Source organism: Rhinolophus sinicus, linkage group LG06 (genome assembly GCF_036562045.2).
Source record: "Rhinolophus sinicus isolate RSC01 linkage group LG06, ASM3656204v1, whole genome shotgun sequence".
Lineage (NCBI taxonomy): Eukaryota > Metazoa > Chordata > Mammalia > Chiroptera > Rhinolophidae > Rhinolophus > Rhinolophus sinicus.
The window spans coordinates 51,810,501-51,832,755 of NC_133756.1; the positions used below are offsets into that span (position 1 = coordinate 51,810,501).

General features: G+C 37.5%; 1 long non-coding RNA gene across 1 annotated transcript in view; it reads left to right on the plus strand.

Annotated features, from left to right (window-relative positions):
* LOC109439377 (guanylate-binding protein 6) overlaps positions 1–16,265 on the plus strand; it is a 146,470-nt gene extending 130,205 nt beyond the window's left edge. The window contains exons 4-11 of the long non-coding RNA XR_012497296.1: positions 8,876–8,985; positions 9,182–9,378; positions 11,228–11,472; positions 12,262–12,539; positions 13,029–13,241; positions 14,215–14,317; positions 14,651–14,844; positions 15,843–16,265. This is a non-coding gene — a long non-coding RNA (guanylate-binding protein 6). The remainder of the gene's footprint in view (positions 1–8,875; positions 8,986–9,181; positions 9,379–11,227; positions 11,473–12,261; positions 12,540–13,028; positions 13,242–14,214; positions 14,318–14,650; positions 14,845–15,842) is intronic.
* Positions 16,266–22,255: the final 5,990 nt, after the last annotated feature.

Here is a 22,255-nt window from a genome sequence, read left to right on the forward strand (position 1 = left end):
GGCATAAAGAAAATGAAAGTTTTGTTTAATATTTTTTTCTTACCCCTTACATGTAAATCTAGTGGTAACTAATCCAGGACTGGTAGTGAGTCTCTACTTGACAAAGTCAACAGAGGCACTAGATGCTTCTTGAAACAGGATCTACCCTGGATATTATAATCATACACTTAGGGAGCCTGAGGAGAATACCAGAGCCAGAGGTAAAAGTAATCCTTGCTGTCCTGAACTACTCTGGACAGTCCCGTGGATATTAGTGGACTGCAGAATGTAGATGAATGAAAAGGGATGAAAAGCGCACCTTTCTCGCTACTCAGCTTTCAGGAATCCCAAGACCATCACTTTCCTTTCTCTCCTCTAGCTCTGATCCTGGAGAATTTCACATAAACATTTCTTCATGCAGTTCTTACTATTGAAAAGAGTCCTTGTCACACATGGTGGAGAATGAATTCAAATTATTTCAACAGCTTATTTTAGGAGGGATTTTATGAGTACTAACATTATCAGAGAGAGTTAAGTTGTTTTACTTGTTCTTTTTTTTAAAGCATTCAGTTTAATATGTAATCAATGTATTTATAAAATAATCGGAAAATGCAGATGAACAAACATAACAACCAAACTCCTTAAAATTTCACATCTGGTATTTGGGAGAATTTTGCACAGAATGGCTCCACATGTTTTACGCTTTTTTCTCCCCCACCGCTCTCATACACACATCTGCTTCTGCACATGGAAGGATACATTCATATTTGAACATGACCGTTAGCCTCTTGGGGGAAAAATTGCAGAGACTTGAAACAGGTAGACAGGATTTCTCTGTGAGGTAGCACGTAAGCTGAGAGCACATGGAAATAGCTGACTGAGTAGGTGGAAGTCGGGTGTGGAGAATATACTAGGCAGAGTTCGTGCAATACCAAGTTTCTGGTTGCAAATGTGAATTTACTTATTAACTGTCTTTGAGGGAAGTGCATCATAAGATAGAAGGATACAGTTGGAATTCTGATATAAAGTCCTTTCTCTCTATAAAGTGTAGGAATAAACCAAAATGCCTTTACATAAGCCTTGAAGAGCAAGGCAGGTCCATAGGGCTGGATCTGAATCAGATATCAAATGTCACTACTGTTGACATTGATGGAGCTCCTACAGTTGGAGAGAGTAAAAAAGAGCGTTAATGCTAGAAATGGTAGGCACTTGAAATCTTAGATTATTTGTGTAACTTTTTATTAAATTACCGTTTTTTCCCCTCCCTCCCAAAAAGGAATTGTTCCTTGTGCATTTAAATTTCAGTTCAGAGTTTCCTTTCTCTTTCTCTTTTTGTCTCTCTCTCTTTTGAGATTTTCTACATAAATTTTACAACTCCTATTCATTTTACTTGTTTTTCATATTTTTTAAAATTTTATTTTTAACCTTTTTTTATTAGTTTCAGGTGTACAAAAAAAGTAATAGTTAGATGTTTATCATTTACACCCCTCACAAAGTGATAATTCCGCTCCCCCATCTACTATCCCTCTGACGTCGCATAAAGCCATTACATTTCCACTGTCTCCATTCCTAATGCTGTACTCCACTTCTTTTAAATATATATATATATATATATATATAATTGTAGTTGACATTCATTATTGTTCAACTTCAGCTTCAGGTGTACAGTGCAGTGATCAGGCATCTACATCATCCCTGAGGTGGTCTCCCTAATGAGACGAGTGTCCATCGGATACCCTACAAAATCTTTACAACGTTATTGATTACATTCCCCAAATTGAATTTCGTATCCCTGTGGCAATCTTGTGGTTACCTATTGTGCTTTCTAATCCCCTCATCTTCCTCCTTATCTCCACCCCCCTCCCATCTAGCAACCCTCAGTTTTTCCTCTATGTCTCTGAGACTGTTTCTAATTAGTTCATTCATTTATTCTTTTCTTTAGATTCCACATATAAGTGAGATTATATGGTATTTGCCTTTCTCTGTCTGACTTATTTCACTTAACATAATGTTCTCTAGGTCCAGCCATATTGTTGCAAATGGTAAGTTTTCATTCTTCTTTATGGATGTGTAATACTCCATTGTATAAATGTACCACAGATTCTTAATCCTGTTGTCTAACATAGGGGTGCATAAATTTTTTCGAATTAAGAGTTTTGGAACTCTCCGGATAGCTACCTAGGAGTGGAATTGCTGGGTCACAAGGTAGTTCCTTGTGATACCTCCATACCTCTCCTTGAGATACCTCCATACTGTTTTCCATAGTGGCTGCACCAATCTGCGATCCCACCAACAGTGGACAAGGGTTCCCTTTTCTCTACATCCTCGCCAGCACTTGTTGTTTGTTGATTTATTGATGATAGCCATTTTGACTGGGGTGAGGTGGTATCTCATTGTGGTTTTTATTTGCATTTCTCTAATGATTAGTGAGGTTGAGCATTTTTTCATATATCCGTTTGCCATCTGTATGTCCTCTTTAGAAAAATGTCTCTTCATGTCCTCTGCCCATTTTTCAATTGGGTTCTTTGTTTTTTTGGAGTTGAGTGAGTTTTTTATAAATGTGGGATATTAACCCCTTATCAGATATATCATTGGCAAATATCTTCTCCCATTCAGTAGGATCCCTTTTTGTTTTATTGATGGTTCCCTTTGCTGTGAAAAAACTTTTCAGTTTGATGTAATCACACATGTTTATTTTTTCTCTTACTTCCCTTACCTGAAGGGATATATCAGCAAATATCTTACTCTGGGTAATATCTGTAAAGTTTCTTCCTTTATTTTCTTCTAGGGATTTTATGGTTTCAGATCTTAAATTAAATCTTTAATTCATTTAGAATTTATTCTTGTATGTGGTGTAAGGAGGTGGTCCAGCTTCATTTTTTTTTTGCATGTGTCTGTCCAGGTTTCCCAACACCATTTATTGAATAGACTGTCCTTACCCCACCGTAAATTCTTGCCTCCATTGTCATAGATTAAATGACCATATAGGCATGGATTTATTTCTGGGCTCTCTATTCTGTTCCATTGATCTATGTGTCTGTTTTTATGCCAGTACATGCAGTTTTGATTACTGTAGCCTTGTAGTATAATTTGATGTCAGGTATCGTTACACCTCCCACTTTGTTCTTATTTCTCAAGATTGCCGAGGCTATCCAGGGTCTTTTATGGTTCCATATACATTTTAGGATTATATGTTCTATTTCTGTGAAAAATATCCTTGGTAGTTTGATAAGAATTGTGTTGAATCTGTATATTGCCATAGGCAGTATGGACATTTTAACAATATTAATTCTTCCTATCCATGAGCATGGTATGTGTTTCCATCTATTTGTACCTTCTTTAATTTCTCTCTTCAGTGTCTTATAATTTTCTCTGTACAGATCTTTTACTTCTTTGGTTAAATTTATTCCCAGGTATTTTATAGTCTTTGAAGCAATTGTAAATGGGATTGTATTCTTAATGTCTCCTTCTGATATTTTACTATTGGTATATACAGACACAACTGATTTCTGAATATTAATTTTGCATTCTGCTAATTTACTGTATTCATTTATCAATTCTAATAGTTTTTTGGTGGAGTCCTTAGGGTTCTCTATATAAAGTATCACGTCACTTGCATAGAATGACAATTCTACTTCCTTCTTACCAATTTGGATGTCTTTTATTTCTTTTTCTTCTCTGATTGCTGTGACTAGAACTTCCAGCACTACGTTGAATAGAAGTGGAGAAAATGGTCAACCTTGCCTTGTTCCTGATCTTAAGGGGAATGGTTTTAGCTTTTCCCTTTGAGTATGATGTTAGTTGTGGGTTTATCATATATGGCCTTTTTTATGTTGAGATATGGTCCCTCTATTCCCACTTTCTTAAGAGTTTTTATTATAAATGGTGCTGGATTTTGTCAAATGCTTTTTCTGCATCTATTGATATGATCGTGTGATTTTTATTTTTCATTTTATTAATGTGGTGTATCACATTAATTGATTTGCAGATGTTGAAACACCCTTGCATACCAGGAATGAATTCCACTTGATCGTGGTGTATGATCTTTTTAATGTATTGCTGAATTCTGTTCGCTGTTTTGTTGAGGATTTTTGTATATATGTTCATTAGGGATATCGGCCTGTAGTTTTCTTTTTTTGTAATGTCTTTGTCTGATTTGGGGATCAGGGTGATAGTGGCCTCATAAAAAGTATTTGGGAGCCTTCCCTCCTTCTGGATTTTTTGGAATAGTTTGAGGAGAATAGGTGATAATTCTTTTTTGAATGTTTTGTAAAATTCACCTGTAAAGCCATCTGGTCCAGGGCTTTTGTTTATTGGGAGCTTGTTGATTACTGATTCAATTTCCCTGGTGGTAATCGGTCAATTCAGGTTTTCCATTTCTTCTTGAGTTAACCTTGGAAGGTTGTATGCTTCTAGAAAATTGTCCGTTTCTTCCAGATTGTCTAATATGTTGGCATGTAAATTTTTTGTATTTCTGTGGTGTCTATTGTCACTTCTCCTCTTTCATTTCTGATTTTATTAATTTGAGTCCTCTTTTTTTCTTTTTTTTTTTTTTTTTTTTTTTTTTGATGAGTCTGGTTAAAGGTTTGTTGATTTTGTTTATTTCTCTAAAAACCAGCTCTTGGATTCATTGATCTTTTGTATTGTTTTGTTTTGTCTCTATTTCATTTATTTCCACTCTGAGCTTCATTATCTCCTTCCTTGTACTCCCTTTGGGCTTATTTTGCTGTTCTTTTTCCAGACCTCTTAAGTGTGGAGATAAACTATTGTTGCATTGCTATGAATTTCCCTCTTAGGACTGCTTTCGCTGCATCCCTTAGATTTTGGGTCATCGTGTTTTCATTTTCATTTGTCTCAAGATATCTTTTGATTTCTTCCTTGATCTCATGGTTGACCCATTCATTATTTAGTAACGTGTTATTCAGCTTCCATGAATTTGTGTGTTTTCCAGTTTTTTTCCTGTAGTTGATTTCTAATTTCATAGCACTGTGGTCAGAGAAGACAATTGGTATGATTTCAATTTTCTTAAATTATCAAGATTGGTTTTGTGGCCTAACATGTGGTCTATCTTGGAAAATATTCCATGTGCGCTTGAGAAGAATGTGTATTCTGCAGCTTTGGGGTGAAATGCTCTGAAAATATCATTTAAATCCAACTGGTCCAATGTGTCATTTAAGGCCATTGTTTCCATATTGATTTTCTGTCTGGAAGACCTGTCCCTTGTTGTCAGAGTTGTGCTGAAGTCCCCTACTATGATAGTGTTACTGTTGATCTCTGTCTTTATGTCAGTCAGTATCTGTTTTATATACTTAGGTGCTCCTATGTTGGGTGCATAGATGTTTACTAGGGTTATGTCCTCGTGTCAGATCGATCTCTTTATTATTAGGTAGTGCCCATCTTTGTCTTTTAATATATTCTTAATTTTAAAGTCTCTTTTTTCAGATATAAGTATTGTAACTCCAGCTTTTTTCTCATTTCCATTTGCATGAAATATCTTACTACAACCCTTCACTTTCAGTCTGTATGTGTCTTTTGATCTGAGGTGAGTCTCTTGTATACAGCGTATGCAAGGGTCTTGCTTTCTTATCCACTCAGCCACCCTATGTCTCTTGATTGGAGCATTTAATCCATTTACATTTAAAGTGATTATTGATCGGTACATAGTTATTGCCATTTTTTTTAATTTGTAGTTAGATTGCTTTCATCTTTCTTCTGTTTATACAAGCTGTTTTAATATTTCCTGCAATGCTGGCTTGGTGGTAATAAATTCCTTTAGCTTATTCTTTTCTGGGAAGCTCTTTATCTCTCCTTCAATTTTAAATGATAGCCTTGCTGGATAAAGCAATCTAGGTTGTAGGCCTTTGTTTTTCATCACTTTGAGTACCTCCTGCCACTCCCTCCTGGCCTGCAAAGTTTCTGTAGAAAAGTCATTTGATAGTCTTATAGGAGTTCCCTTGTGTGTAACCCTCTGGCTTTCTCTTGCTGCTTTTAGGATTCTCTCTTTGTCTTTAACCTTCGCCATTTTAAATGTAATGTGTCTTGGTGTGGACCTGTTTGGGTTTATCCTGCTTGGAACTCTCCGCACTTCCTGGGTTTGTGTGTCGGTTTCCTTCACCAGGCTAGGGAAATTTTCAGTCATTATTACTTCAACTATTTTCCCGATCCCTTGCTCCCTTTCTTCACCTTCTGGTATTCCTATGATGCGCATGTTGTTGTGTTTGATGTTACCCCAGAGGTCTCTTAAACTATTTTCATTGTTTTTTATTCTTTTTTCTTTTTGTTGTTCCCTTTGGGAGATTTTTGCTAACTTGTCTTCTAAGTCACTGATTCAGTCCTCTGCCTCATCTAACCTGCTGGTAATTCCTTCAAGTGTATTCTTTATTTCAGTTATTGTGTTCTTTAGTTCTAACTGGTTGTTCATTATGACTTCTCTATCCTTCTTTATGTTGTCACTAAGCTCCTTAAACATTCTTATCATCAGTGTTCTGAACTCTGTCTCTGATAGGTTGGTTACCTCTGTTTCATTTGGTTCCAATCTGGAGGCTTCTTCTGTTCTTTTATTCGGGACATGTTTCTTTGTTTCCACATTCTGGCTGACTCTCTGTATTTGCTTCCATGTATTAGGTAGATCCCTTAGGGTTCCTGGTTTTTGCTGGGTTATCTTATGTAGTATGTGTCCTTTATATTTGACTTGCACCACTTCCCTATTCTCCTGTACGTGTGCTCCAAAGGTGACCCTTGTGTTGTGTATATTGTTCTGTCAAGGTTGAGCTTTAATTGCATTTGGCTGGTCAGTAGGTGGGATTGACTCCTAGGCAGACTAGTTTTGAGACTTGGCTCTGCCCACAGTGGATGCTTTGCTGTGTGAGGGTTGACCGCTCAAATGAGGCTTGGCCTCTATGGGCTCTTGTGCCTGTACAGAATTCGCTCTGGGTGTGTTACTTGTAGGTCAAACCCAGTAATACTCTGGTTTGGTCTGGAGTTGGCCTCTTGGTGTGTTGAATCTTCTGCCTCTTGGGCTGGGCCCTTCAAGTAATCCTTGTACGAGTCTCTTAGCTGTTCTGTGTGATAAGCAGAGAGTCCTTTGATGGATTATAGATGTTCAATTTGTGATAGTTTGAACTCAAGAAGACCACCTCGCTTCCGCCATTCCTATGACCTATATCCTGTCTTTCATATTAATAAAGTTAACATCCATACTGCTTCAACAGGAGTCAATATATGTTTTAAAATATTTGAAAGAGTATGTCATGTTGTAGACCAAATAATCTAGGACACTGAGGCATGTATCTGAATTCCAGACCATGAAACAGGGAAAGAGAGAATGTCAGAATACTTATTCAATGTTTTATGGCTTAGACTGGAATATAGCATAATTCATGTGTGCTCACATTTCGTTGTGAAAATTAATACACCAGGACATACCTGGCCGCGATATAGGAAATAAAGACTCCAGGTGTGTGGTCATGTGCTAAGAAAAAGGGGCAAACAGATTTTATTTATTTATTTTTTGATGGTGGAGGCAACCAAAACTTACTATGACTTTTAAAATAGAATCATAGTATATTAGAATATTCAGTAGGATATGTTGACCATAGAGAAATAGCACAGTACAGTTAGTTCATAATAGCATAGGTTTGGAACCAAGATGCATGTTTTCCAACTGCATTTCTACATTCTGTTGACTTTGTGACCTTGAGTAATTTACCCAACTTCATTCTGTAGGTTTTCTCATCATGTGGCCTTGTCATGAGAATTAACGACTTAACACCTTTCAAGTATTGGACACACAGTAATTAATAATTGTTTTGCTATTAGCAAGAGTGAAAATGAACTCAAATTGGAATGGCTGGTCAGCTCAATAAGTTTTTACATTTGGATATAAATCCAAGTTTTTACATTTGCTCTAGGGCACAACTTTCAACACTGTTTATAACAGAAATAATTTCTGGATTGTGTCATTATTTAGGTGCTGTTATAAGTTATACAAACAAATTAGACTGGGCTTTATGGTCCTTTGTCCGGCTGCATGAGGCTTAACTTCTACACGTTATTTCTGGTCCAGTCAAATCAAATAATTCAAAGACCTGTGCATTCAGCCATATATAATTCTGCTTCTGTGAGTCTTTCTACCTGTGAGATCACCTTCATTTCTTCAAGTCCACATTCTACCAATTGTTTAATGCTCAGTTCAATACATAAAGCAAAACTTCGTGTCAGGTACGCTTTTCCAACTTTCAGAATTCTGTTCTTCCTTGATGGACTTCTAAACTTTAATTTAAAATTGTAACTATAGGTTCCACTGTTTATAAACATACTAAGATGTAAGCTCCTTATGGATGTTATCTTTGTTGCATTTATTCTTAGGAATATTTGTCGTTGCTTTGAAATATCATGAAAGTAGTCATTGTCATTTTAGACTTTGCTTTTGAAATTTAAGAACAGTGGGAAACATTCAGTAGCTTCCCATAAACATTTGTTGAATTTAACTAGATGTAATTTGAATCCCCAGATATGCCAACAATGGTATATTTTACATTGCCTATGACCAATCAATATGTGTAGCTGAGTATGTGTTAACACCCACCATTGAATATCTAATTGGATTCCAGGTACGATACTAGCTATTCTATATATGTTATTTTATTTCATCCAACTGAATTAAAAGAAAGCTCTGTGAAGATTACAATTTCTTCATATATGAAAAAACGTAGTCACGAGAAATGTCTTTGTAATTGTCAGAGTTGATATCTGTATTTAGGTCTGTCTTCAAACTTATTTCTTTGCATGGTAAATATTTGAGCTGAAATAATAAATGGAAGACTGATACACTTACTGTCTGAATGAATTTCTGCAAGGTAAACTCCTAAACGTCTTACTCGAATGTGCTTTCTAGGGCGACCCCAAGAATGACTCCTGGATCTTCACGCTGGCCGTGCTTCTGAGCAGCAGCTTTGTCTACAACAGCATGAGCACCATCAACCACCAGGCGCTGGAGCAGCTGCAGTATCCTTCCAGGAACTGAACCCCTGGGTCGTTGAGTCTATAGGGTTGGAGATCGACGCAGGTTCTCCTTCTGTCACTTAGTTGCCTTTGCTGAAGCAGAAGAACCTGGGGCAAAAGGGAGTGTTTATAATAACTTTTTGTTAGAGAAATGTGAGATTTGTGGGGAGGAAGTTCCTTTTCCTTAGCCAAATTGTAGTTATGTGACAGAACTGACAGAACTCATCAGGGCAAAGTCCTCCCCTTCCCCGGAAGAAGTAGAAGATTCCTCAGAGTTTGTGAGTTTCTTTCCAGACTTTATCTGGTCTGTCCGGGATTTCACCCTGGAGCTGAAGTTAAACGGTCGCCCTATCACAGAAGATGAGTACCTGGAGAATGACTTGAAGCTGATTCCAGGTATCAGAGCATGGCCTGGGCAGTGGATGGTCCAATAGGGGGTGGGAGGTACCAAACATTGTCCATCATCTCTGGGGTTGCTTGTATTTGAGATTAGATTGAAGTCTGTAGAAATAGTGACTGGAAGGTGGGATAAAAAGCTCTAGGGACTGGAGTCAGGTAAGAAAAGCAGAGCCTAATGTAGAGTATAACTATTTAAAACCATTTGTTCTTCACACAATTTAGCATCCAATTGTAACTTAGAATACAGTGGGTGCTAAAAACCTTCTAAAGACCAGACACTTGTGTTCCCTATTTTGGCTTCTGCTTTGCTGTGTTGAGGAAAACAACTGAGCAGATACTTGTTATGCATGAAATTGCAACGAAAAGCCTATCTAATAAAAACAAATAAATTTGCATACAAATAGATATTATTCTTTAGAAATAGGGCTATAGCTTTCAATTGACTGGATAGATACCCTGTTTCCCTGAAAATAAGACCGGGCCTTACATTAATTTTTGCTCCATTGGGGCTTATTTTCAGGGGATGTCTTATTTTTTTCATGTACAACAATCTACATTTATTCAAATAAGTCATGTTATCTTCGTAACATGTTTATAACATACTAAATGTGTTCATCTGGCTGAGATCTTAACTGGGGTTTATTTTTGGGGCAACACCGTATGGAATCTACAAAGATAACTTTATGTTTGTTGTTTTTTAAAAGATTTTCTTGGAGAAGGGGAACACTGCATTTTTCCCAGGAGCCATCAGATCTAAGACAATTTGTTGTCCTTCAATCTTAGTTGTGGAGGGTGCCGTTCAGCTTCAAGTTGTTGTCCTTCAATCTTAGTTGTGGAGGGCGCAGCTCAGCTCCAAGTTAGTCACCGTTTTCAATCTAGTTTCAGGGGGGCACAGCTCACCGGCCCATGTGGGAATCGAACCGGCAACCCTGTTGCTCAGAGCTCACACTCTAACCAACTGAGCCATCTGGCCTCCTGGCTTTATGTTTTGAATGAACCTCAAGAAATATATGTCTTTTCAATCTATGCTTTTACAATATTTCTAATAATTATGAGAATATTTCATTTTACTTTCTATGTCATAGCTTTCTATTAATTTCCCCATGCTAATAATTTCAAAATAATAAATTATTTTAATGGGTTATATTTATGTGGGTGAGTATCTAATGACCGTGAGAGAAATATCAAATCCATTTTATTTATTCCTGTCCTCATGTTTCTATTTATGCTTTCTCAAAAACACTTAATGAGAAATTGGCTAGGCAGAAGAGAAATACTATCAAATTAAATACAGTTCTTTAAAGAATACAGATATTAGTAGTAACATCTTAAAATTACATTTCAGTTTTATTTAGTCTTCAGAGGTTTTTGCTAAAAACAAAAGCTGTTGCATACACAAGATTTTTTAGCATCCAAACAGTTTTCCGTAAATAATCAGGATGTCATTCCTAATATTGCTCCATTATCCCTTGTTTGTGGCTCTTCCTTTTGTCCCTCAACTCAGTTTCTACGTGGAATCAAGTCGCTCAAACTCTTACATTTGAACTCCTTTTCTGTTAGTTATTCAGTAAGCCATATAGACAGTTTAGGCCTGGGAATAACGGCAATAAGCTTCTTATTGCCATATTAGATCTCTCCTCAAATTTCTACCCAGAGTTGTATCATTGGTGAGTTTGATGTTTTAAGAAGCATTGGATCTCTATACTAAGGGAGTTATAAATAGAACTTCTATTTATAGATGGCAAAGATACACTAGATGGCAGAAATATGAAAATCGGTCATTAAGTCTTTGCATACCTTGTCCTCAGATTCCTTGTAATCATCTCTGTTTTCTTTTTTTCTTTAGGCAGAAATCCCAAAGTCCCAATGTCCAATCTTCCCAGAGTGGGCATCGGCATTTCTTCCCTAAACGGAAGTGTTTTGTCTTTGACCGGCCAACAAATGACAAAGAACTCCTACCCAATATTGATAATGTGACAGAAACACAGCTGGAACCTGAATTCCAGGAACAAACGAAGAATTTCTGTTCTTATATCTTCAGCCAGGCGAGAACCAAGAACCTCAGAGAGAGAATCACGGTCACTGGGAAACGTGAGTCTCCTCTTCACATTTCTGTGAGGCCTAACACATATTGAATAAATCATGCGATGTGTCTTTTCAAGCATTTTAGTTTGATTCTATATAGAATTATAGGTCTACTAATATTAAATACCCGATGAAGAAATATTTGTATTTTATAATTACCACACTTTTTTGGATTTACTAATTCCTGTCCAAAATTGCAAACTTTATCTAATATCTGTGGCTTCCACCTATGTGATAAAGTGCTCTACTGATAATGAATTCTCTAAGGAGGTATAAAAATATATATACTATTTTCTCAAGGGAAGTCCTGCACAATAAATGTAATTTGTAAGGAGAATACAAAAGATATTTTGGGAATTTAGAACAGTCCATTAACAAATATTAGCCCATGAATACCTGAAACTATATATCTCATTAACCCTGCCTATCTATTGATCTACCTGTGTAAACAATTTTGCTTTTAATTTTTTAATGGGAAACTATGTTATCCAGATACCCTTCAGTGTGATAGATGAAGGTCGATACTTAATTTTATTTTAGCCCTGCGGTCTGAAGAACCATAAAGTTTAAGAGTCAGTAGAAAACTGAAGATGATGCTAGAAGAAGGGAGGGTGCGTGTGTGTGTGTGTGTGTGAGCGTGAGAGAGGAGAGAGAGAGAGAGAGAGAGAGAGAGAGAGAGAGAGAGAGAGAGATTGACAGAGAGACAGAGAAATATTCAGAAATGTAGCCTTAGAATCTTGGATCCTCTTGAGTGATAACTTTAAATTCATCCTCTAAATTTCCTGGCTTATTCAGGGCTAGGGACTCTGGTGGTGACCTATGTGGATGCCATCAATAGTGGAGCAGTACCTTGTTTGGAAAATGCAGTGACAACTCTGGCCCAGCTTGAGAACTCAGTGGCTGTGCAGAAGGCAGCCGCCCACTACAGTGAGCAGATGGCCAAGCGAGTGAGGTTCCCCACAGACACACTCCAGGAGCTGCTGGAGCTGCACGCAGCCTATGAGAGGGAAGCCATTGAAATCTTCATGAAGCACTCCAAGGATGACCAGAGGAAGTTCCAGAAGGAGCTTGTGGTACTTTGTCTTAGTATTTATTGACCTTTTGTGACTCTTCCTCTTAAACAATGAAGCCTAGAAATGCTGATATTGACCTCCATTGTTCCTCTCTTACTCATGGATCAAGTAGTTAGGAACCAAATTTCTCTTAACAGACTCTAATTCCAGGGTCTTTTCAACCTCTATTGCTTCTTGTTGCATCCTTGAAAACAGAAACATTGAATGCTGCAGCTGCAACAAAACATTGAGATTTGGTAATGCAACTCCAGTATTTTTGATGAAGAACCTGAAAGGCAGGGAGGTTAAAAAGATTTCCCCTGAATTGCAGAGATTTTTTAGGGTTATGAGTAAATCAAGTCTCATGATTCCTGTTTTATTCCCTGTTCCCTCTCCAACAGAATGCTTTTCTCATGAAGACCACAGTTAAACTTCTTTCTATCATATTCTTCAGAATTTTATCTTCTCTGTTCCTTTCTTCTGGTGACATCCCTTTATTTTCCCTTGTAGGAAATCCTAAAGAATAAGAAGGAGAGTTTCTTGCTGCAGAATGAAGAGGCATCTGCTAAATACTGCCAGGCTAAACTTGATCAACTCTCAACGGCCCTAATGGAAAGGATTTTAGCAGGAACATTCTCTGTTTCTGGCGGTCACAAGCTTTACCTGGAAACAAAGGAAAGGATTGAACGGGACTATTGGCAAGTGCCCAGGAAAGGAGTGAAGGTGAGGAAGAAGGGGAGCATGGGATCCTACAAATTAAAGTCGAAAGGGGGGTGGTCTTCCTGAAAATCTCAGAGGACAGCACCAGCTGTGGGTAATAAGAAAGTATGGGGATATCATGTCACCTTTAGTTTTTAAGGTCCACTATTTGCTCTTTCTTCCTAAATAGAGTAGAAATATTTAAAAATGAGTAAGAGTTTCTGAAATCCACAAGAGACAGAACAGAAATAATCATTTCTTCATGTAACAACATGACATTCAGTGTGCCAATGCAGATGATTTACTAGTTAAAGTCTGTCTTTCCATTCAAAGCTGATAAAACGTGAAAAAGTAGTCAAACATGTAGAAAATTGTATACAGAGTTATAATACGTATGAATCTGTGAAAATGGGTTTTATAGGTGGTGGTAACACATTACAATAATAATATAATAATAATAACAAAAAGTAATAATAATAATGCAATATATATCGGACTGTTATTGTTATAGGCATAACATTAAGCTCTTTCCCTAGACTTTTAAATTTGAAACCTAAAATAGCATTAAGAAGCATCTACACTTATTGTCAACATTTTCCACATTAACCGAGAGGCACAGATGGGTTAAAACAGCTTGCCTAAAGTCATAGCCCGCAAGTGGCAGAGGAGAACAGTACCCCTAGAGACAATATTTCACATTGGGAAGGCAAATATTAAAAAAACACCCGAGACTGTGGGTTTGTAGAATGGAACAGGGTTCTCACCGGCTGGTACCTGGAGTGGGTAGAAGGAAGTGGCACTGGGAGAGAGACAGGAGGGATGCAGGAAGCAAGGGATATGGACAACCCGTGGTGACTCTACAGAGCTTGCACACACTTTGTTTGGAACCACTGTAGAGTTTTAAGCATGAAGGAAAAACTACGTAGACATTCTAGTTTTTGCAGCAGCATTCTCCCCACTGGAGATGGAAGTTCTTTGCCCTTTCTTATTTCCTCAGGCGAATGAGGTATTTCAGAGGTTCCTGAAGTCACAGGCAGCCATAGAGAAATCCATCCTGCAGTCAGACAAAGCTCTCACTGATGGGGAGAAGGCCATAGCAGGTAAGGGGCGGGTCTGGGCTCACAATGGGCAGGCAGGTTCCTGCAATGCCCTTCGGCAGGTGTGAGAGAAAACCTTCCTGCAACAAGGAACTTCCTCTTCTGTGGAACAGAGTCTGCTAAATCTGAAAACCACAGGGGAGTTGTAGTTGTACCTCAGCCAGGCCAGGCCTTTCCCATCACATTCTGCAGTGTGCTCACGCTGGTGTGGACACGGGGGGAACTCAGGGATTTCCCACCGGCCCTTCCAATTTGGTTTGGTCTCCTTCTCCTTTGGGAGGGTAAAGGTCCATCCTCACTTAATTTTCCTCCTTCTCTAAAACCTTCCTGGGGCAGAGGAGCGGGCCAGGAAGCGGGCAGCTGAGAAGGAACAGGAGCTGCTGCGGCAGCAACTGCAGGAGCAGCAGCTGCAGATGGAGGCACAAGAGAGGAGTCTCCAGGAAAACATCGTCCAACTGAAGGAGAAGCTGGAGAGGGAAAGAGAAAACGCAATAAGAGAGCAGAAGATGATGCTGGACCATAAACTGAAGGTAAATCCAGCTGCAGCCTCAGCTGTGCTCCATGGTCATTGTCCTGGTACCTCGGTGGGAGGGATGAAGGTTTCAGCAAGGCCATGGAGGGAAGTACCGTTGCCATTTACTGCTGTGATTTATTGAAGCCTGAATCCTTTGACCTCTTCTCCTTCTCTCCTCCTCTTCCTTCTCTTCCTCCTCCTTCCCCTCCTTTCTCCTTCTCCTTCTCAGCTTTGAATTCATAAACTTTGGAGGAAAGTATGGCTCCTCCAAGTCTTTGGAGAATATAAATAGGTTTGAGCTGTCATTTTGGGAGATTTTAAATTGATTAAACACATATTCCTCTCATGTGTATTTCATATGAGCAGCAACTGGTTTGCTTTGTCAACATCATTGCCAATTATTAGGAACCCTACTACCACCCAAAGACCTGAGGTACACCTACGCTGACGATAATTATCAGAAATGTCCAGACTTCAAATTACAGGGACGTGACAGCATTAACCTTGCTGCATTGTCTCCAAATGTGGATAGTTTATCCAAGTTATCATATGGCATAGGTAGAATGCTGATTGTCTATCTGGAATTATATGTTTATAACAGATTTCTAGAACAGCTTGTAAGTCCCAGTATTTCTAAAATTTGGTTGATTGTATTATCCCAGTGGGAGTGAGAATTAGCGCCCGCAGACCAGCCTACTTCTCAACTGGTGTTTTTTGACTGGAACATATTACATTTGTCCTCATGTCAGGTTTAGTGTTCTTACAAAACCCTAATGGTTTGTGAATGTTAATAGGCTGTAATCTCTGCTTCCTCTCAATGTTCAGGTTCTAGGCATGACATATTCCTTTTCTAAAATTCTCCTTGCTTTTGTCAGAGAGAACAATTTTAGTCATAAATCAAGGATACCTTGGCCACGTTCTTAAATATAAAATATGATTCTTAGAAACTAGGTTATTTTTAAAGTTTTACTTCCCTCCTCACTTTCTCTTTTTTTTTTTTATTTTATTGTTTAGGCCCAAAGAGATCTGCTTATTGAAGGATTTGGAAAGGAATCTGATGAGATGAATGCAGAGAGAAATAATTTGAAAAGATTGGTTGTTACTGCTCAAAATGATGCTACTCCCTGGTTAGCAAGAACTTTAGACAAAATAGACAGGAAGAGCACTGCAATAATTCTGTTCCTCCTCATTTTCTTGCTAATCTTGTGTCAGGCATGAGCTCACTATTTAAAAAGAAATAGTTCTCCTTTTAAAGAAATTATGTGGATACATGCTCTGTCCTATTTTTGGTGTGTATGCGTTTTGCTTTCATTCAGCCAAATTTTAAGCATAAAAAGTGCATATAGAGGATTTAATGCCTGGCCCACATTAGGTACAATAAATACACGTACATTTTGATATAGCACATTCACTTTTTGGAAATATGCATGTGAAAGATTATTTATATATATATATATATATATATATATATATATATATATATATATATATAAAAGATTGACAAAAGATTGGAAACTACTTAAATATTCATCCATATAAACTGGTAATATAAATTTAGCATGTACATATACTGGAATACTATGTAGCCAGTAAATAAATTGAGAGTGTAACTCTATTTTTACAAATATAGAACAGTTTTGAAATATACCATAAAGTGAACACAAGGTGAGTATAACATAAAAAATGTAATTATTTTGTGCAAACTTATGTATGTGCACATAGAATATATCTGGAAAGATTCTTAGAAACTAGTATCCTTGGTTACTTCAGGGGAGAACTCAGTGTCATGAGGGTGGAATAGAAGTATGCTTTTCATATATACTCTATTTTTTTGAATATTGTAAGTAATACTTATATTGTCATTTCATAAATAACAAAAAATGTAAAGTATGACACCACCGCTACTACTAATAAAAAGAATGTGAAATTGGCTATTCAGTGATGAAATTGCTCGTTGCTTCTAGAAATGGCATCAGCCTGCACAATGAAGGGTCTGTGATTAAGATGAGTGTGAGAGAAGGCATAACATTTATATCCTAATCTTGTTTTTATTTTGGCCTTGGTTCTTAGTCTCTTACATTTGATTTAAAACTAAGATATAAACTTTTATGTTGCCTTTTGAAATCTCAGAAGAGTAACGTCTAGTTTCTATCTTTGAATTATGCTTTTAAATTATTGGAAACAAATTACCCAGCTTAAGAATATGCACCGCAAGAGGGATCCCATCATCCTTAAAAGTGCAGTGGTGGCCTCTCTACTGTAAGGAAGAGCAGAGGGACATGTGCCATTGCAGAGCTGGGTGCCCTGGTGATGTTGGAGATGATAAGCCCCTGTCTGACTTATCTCACTTAGCATAATGTGCTCAAGGTTCATCCGTGTCCTTTCTAATGGATAAATAATATTCAATTGTGTATATATACCATATATTTTTATACATTCATTTATTGATGGGCATTTAGATTGTTTCAATGTCTTGGCTATTTTGAACAATGTTGTGATAAACATGGCAGTGCGTATATCTCTTTGAAATATTACTTTCATTTCCTTTTAAAAAATCAGCATGCATTGATGTCTTAAGAGCAAATGAAAAGGCTTTCAAAAATATGGAACAATTTATTCACATATCTCTGCTAATACTCATTAAGGTATACTTAGTTTCAATTATTTGCAGTTTGTTAAATTCTTCTTTTTGACCTGCCTTTGTCCTGGATTCCGTGAAGAGGGAAAGGCAACGATCATGTCCTCATGCAGCTTGTAATCTATGGGTAACTTACAAAGTATATAAAAATAGATAGCATTGTTTAGGGAGTAATCGATGCTGTGAATGTGTATTTCTGTTGTTGTGCATAGTGATTACAAATTATTGGGCAGAGTCTGACAAGTATCCTGTGATTTCAAAATATGTTGGGAATTTTTAGGGAAGAGCATGGAGGGGTCTACTTTACCTATTACAGTATTCTGTTATAGGGTTCCACACACCCTAAATGTCTGATATCAGTGGAATTTCTTGCCCCCAAAGAGGAGAAGTCCTGCCCACTAATTGGCTTAAGATCTCAGTAAGGTGGGTACTAGACTGAAGAGGATGGAGGAGCTTAGGGAAGTCAGACAAAGGCCTTAGGAAATACAGGTGTAAGGTAAATGAATAAGGGGTCTTGTGAAAGGAGTCCTTCAGGAGCACAATAAACTTTATTACCCCAGTTCATGAAGTTTCTGGGGTAGGTGGGCTAAGCAGGACATTGTATTGAGCCTTAAGGGAATCTATAGAGATGTCGAAAGACTGGGAAGTAGCTTATGGAGCAACTTGTCCAACCCCACCACTGGCAATGTTTGGTGACGCTGAGGAAGAGGGTGAAAATGAATCAGTGTTAAGGGTTGAATGTGTCACCCCAATATCAGTGAGAAATGTGGTAAGGTGCCTTTCAACTAACAAGGTAAATATCCCCTTGCAAATTAAGTGAGAATTAAGGGCAGGGAAGATCTACTTCCTCAGAGGAAAGGTGAAGTATTCCTCCCATGAAGAGGGTATTTAGGGTTTTTCCTCCTTTTGAGGGCTGGACATTCCCAAACTCGACAGCCTTTTTCTTCACAGAAGAAATGGGGGCCTATACTTTAGGGTCCTGTCTTGATTTAAACTTCTATTTGTTTTCATTGTAAAGCCATGCGCTTGGGTTCTGTATTTTCTATTTTATTAGAAATGTTACCCTAATAGTGCTGGGCTAATGTCTGAAGTTCAGACATCTCAACATTTTACCAGTAGACATTCTTTTGTTATGTCACTAAGCTCAAGACTTAGACCATTCAAAAAGCCTGTGGCCAGAGAAAAGGATGTTTGGTAATTAATTTCAAGCCCTGAGTGCTCTTTCCAAATAGTTTCTAATCTGTGGCAATAATTTGCCACAGTTTTACCTTTTACTTGTTTACAATTTTGAATACATGACATAATCTGTTTTAATAGAATGAACTTTGACATGGCTCCTAAAAGTTTTTCCTTAACTCTTTTTCTCTGCCTGGACCCAGCAGTGGTTTGAGATCCCTCTTTTGAGATGGCATACCATGTAGTTTTCTTAAACCAAGGAGAGGCATCTCTCAGTCCCACAGACAAGTAGGTAAGTTGATATAAGTTGGGGACTCTCAGAGATTACTCATCCAAGATAGCCTGAAATGGTCAATACATTTCTTTCTTTTCTTTTAGGAGTTTGGTAAATCTTTAGTTATACATTTGAACCAAGACCAAGGCTTACATGCTACTACCTCGATTTAGTCTTGGTTGGGATTAGGTGGTGGGAGTGGAGTGTGCATCATCTACAGAGGGTGGAGATCCAACTAATTTAGTCATCAGTGAAACTGAAGAGCGGGAGAGCATTCTGAAGGGGAAGAAAAAGAGTGAGGAGGGTGTATGAAGGCACTGTAAGATAGGGTGTAGGGGATTGAGTTTTGGGGGGAATAAGAAGGATCTCAAGGTCTGAATTGGTGATATTGGGAACTTTTTGTTCCAAGATTCCTCTAAGATGATAAAAAGGAACTCACACTCAACATAACTAAGTACACAGTACAACGATGCACCATGAATAGGTGAAAGCAAAAACAACAGAGAGCTGGTAGAGACCTTTAGAGTCTTTAGACACAGAATTATCAAAGCACATTAAAAATACTTAAGTTCTCTATGTTTAGAGAAATAAAGACAAATTTGAAATTGTCTGCAGGAAATGATAAATTAGAAGATTATATAATGTATTTGAAAATGAGCGTATTGAACTTCTAAAGAGAGAAATTCAAATAATTGAATGAAAAACTCAAAGAATATGTTTAGAGGCAGATTAGGCACAATTGAAGAAAAATTGATTGAGCTGGAATACTCGTACATATCAGAAAAAAACGATTAGGGTGAAAGGTTGGTAATAGAGAGGATGGAGCAGGTGTTCTAACCAACACGTAATCAGAAGTAGTAGCTGAAGAAAGAGAAATGGCAAAAAAGCAATGTTTGAATATAATGTCAGAGAATTTTCCAGAACTTTAAAACCATTCTTGTACAGATACAGAATTTAATGAATGTTTAAAAAAAAAAAAAAGTAAACCTACCTCTGGGCAATCAGAGAAAAATTATGGCATCTAAATGAGAATGTCTTAAAAACATCTACAGAGCATGCAACTACTTACTTCAAAGCAAGACATAGCGAAAGCTGACTTCTCAGTAGCATCAATGGAAGGCAACCAATAGTGCATGAAAGAAATAGTGCAGGTGGGAAAGAAATAATTATTAAACTAAATGCATGCAGATAAAAATTTTCCAAAAATGTGTGCAAAATTCAGATTTGGAGGAGAGTTTACTACAAGCAGATTGACTCTTAAAAGGTTCTAAATATTTTACTTTAGGCAGAAGTAAAGATCTCCCAATTAGAAAGTCTGAAAAACAAAGCAAAGGAAGATGCAACACAGCAGTCGATATGTGAAGTAGTCAATAAATATTGACAGCATGAAACAATCATGATAATGTATGGTGGAATTAAAACAAGAAGATAGAATTAACATAAAATAATTCAAGGAGAGTCGGTATATAGATGAAGCGTTCTAAAGTTCTTGATGTATTTTGCAAGGTGAGTAATTTTCAGTTTCGTGATTTAATTCTAAATATTGTCATTTATAATATAAACAATTAAAGAACAGAAAAAGAATTTAATTTCCATACTAGGAAATATAAAAATGATTTTAAAACATGTCAGTAAGTCAGAAAAGTCACAGACCAAAAATGTCAGTAAAGTTAGAAATCATTTTAAAAACATGATAAAGACATTTGGCCTAATGTATTAATGTAGAACCTTACACCCAACAACAGTAGAATGCTCATCTTTTTAAGGCATCCTTGGAACCGTCACATGAAGTTTGCATACACTAAACCAGAAAAGCAGGATTAGAAATGTCATAGGTCAGATTCTGTAGAAGCAAAACCTCAGGGACAGAGTCATATGCAAGTAAATTATTGAGAGGGCTTTTCAGAGAAGGGGTAAGCAGAAAAGGGCAAGACAATAAAAATTAAAGAGGCTGCTGTCTAGGTGGAAATTGGCTTCAGCCTGGTCCCATGGGATCTCTGTAGCACACAGAGCACCGGAGTTGATCCCTCCTTGGAGCAAAGGGGCTGGAATCTGTACCACTTGTCAGGGATTGCGTGGGGGCCATCATCTTAGTCAGAGCATCTCCCATTTCAGTCAAGGAAATTAATTCTCCAGAGAAGAGGGCGAACCAACCCGTTGTAACAACCAAATCTGTTTCCAGACATTGGCAAATGTAACCTGGGTGCAAAAACCCACATTTAGAATATACAGAGCTGAAAAAAGTAAAACTGTGTCTATTGAATCATATCTGAATCTCAAAATAGGTCTTTCAGGGTCTAAAGAGCCACAGTGGCTAGAAAAACACAGGGAAGAAGGGGTCACTTGTCAACGTGTGATGCAGATGTCTTCTTTGCCTCAAGATATGTTTAAGCTACCTCTCTGTGTAGAAAATAAAAGTAACACGAGTCAACCCACTGACTCATGCTGTACTACCTCAGGTCTCTTTTGTTCCCCTTATCAGTTGGTAAGGAAGTAGGCCTTATTCTATTAAATTTTTTTCAATGTTCATTCTTTTCTTTTTAATTCAGAATAATATTGAGTAAATAATTGAACTCAGAACAAAATCCAAAAACTCTCAGTAGCAGCACAAAACAAATCTAAGCAAAATCCCTAAGCTTCCTTGGTTTTACATATTTGTCACAGAGACAGTGGTTCTTTGGAGTCACATAACCATGAAAGGCAAACCTAACACAGATGATATTAGTGATGATGGCAGCAACAAATAAAATACCAAAAAGAGGACAACATCATCAGTTCACATTTTGTGTATGGTCAATGGATTTTCCAACGTTACAAAGTAGAGAGCAAAGGCATACGTTCCTGACTGACATCAAAGTGGGAAGTTCTCAGTGGTTGCATTTTATCGCTCAAGAAGTGTTGACCACTGATCATGTGCTAGGCACTGAGGATTCTGCGGTTAGCATAACAGCCACGGTCCCTGTGCTCATACAGTTTTTAGTTCAAATATGACATTAAAACAAGTTATACAAGTAAATGTAATATTGAATTTCTGATAAGCATTGTAAAGGAATAGTACAGCATGCCATAAGTATAGAAAGAAATCCAATTCAGATTAGTCAGTCAGAAGTCTTCCCCTGGTGAAATGAGATTTAAGATGAATTTTCAGTATGAGCACAAATCGGAAAGAAATGAAAGACATGAGTTCCATGCAGAAGGGAAGTTTGTGTACAAAACGATTCCTGACTGGTAAAAAGTTGGTGTGTTTGGTATGAGAATAAAGGCCCACGTGCTGAAGCTGACATAACAGATGATGACGAGAGGGGGCTGCAGAAGCCAGATTGTAGGATCTTGCAGCCC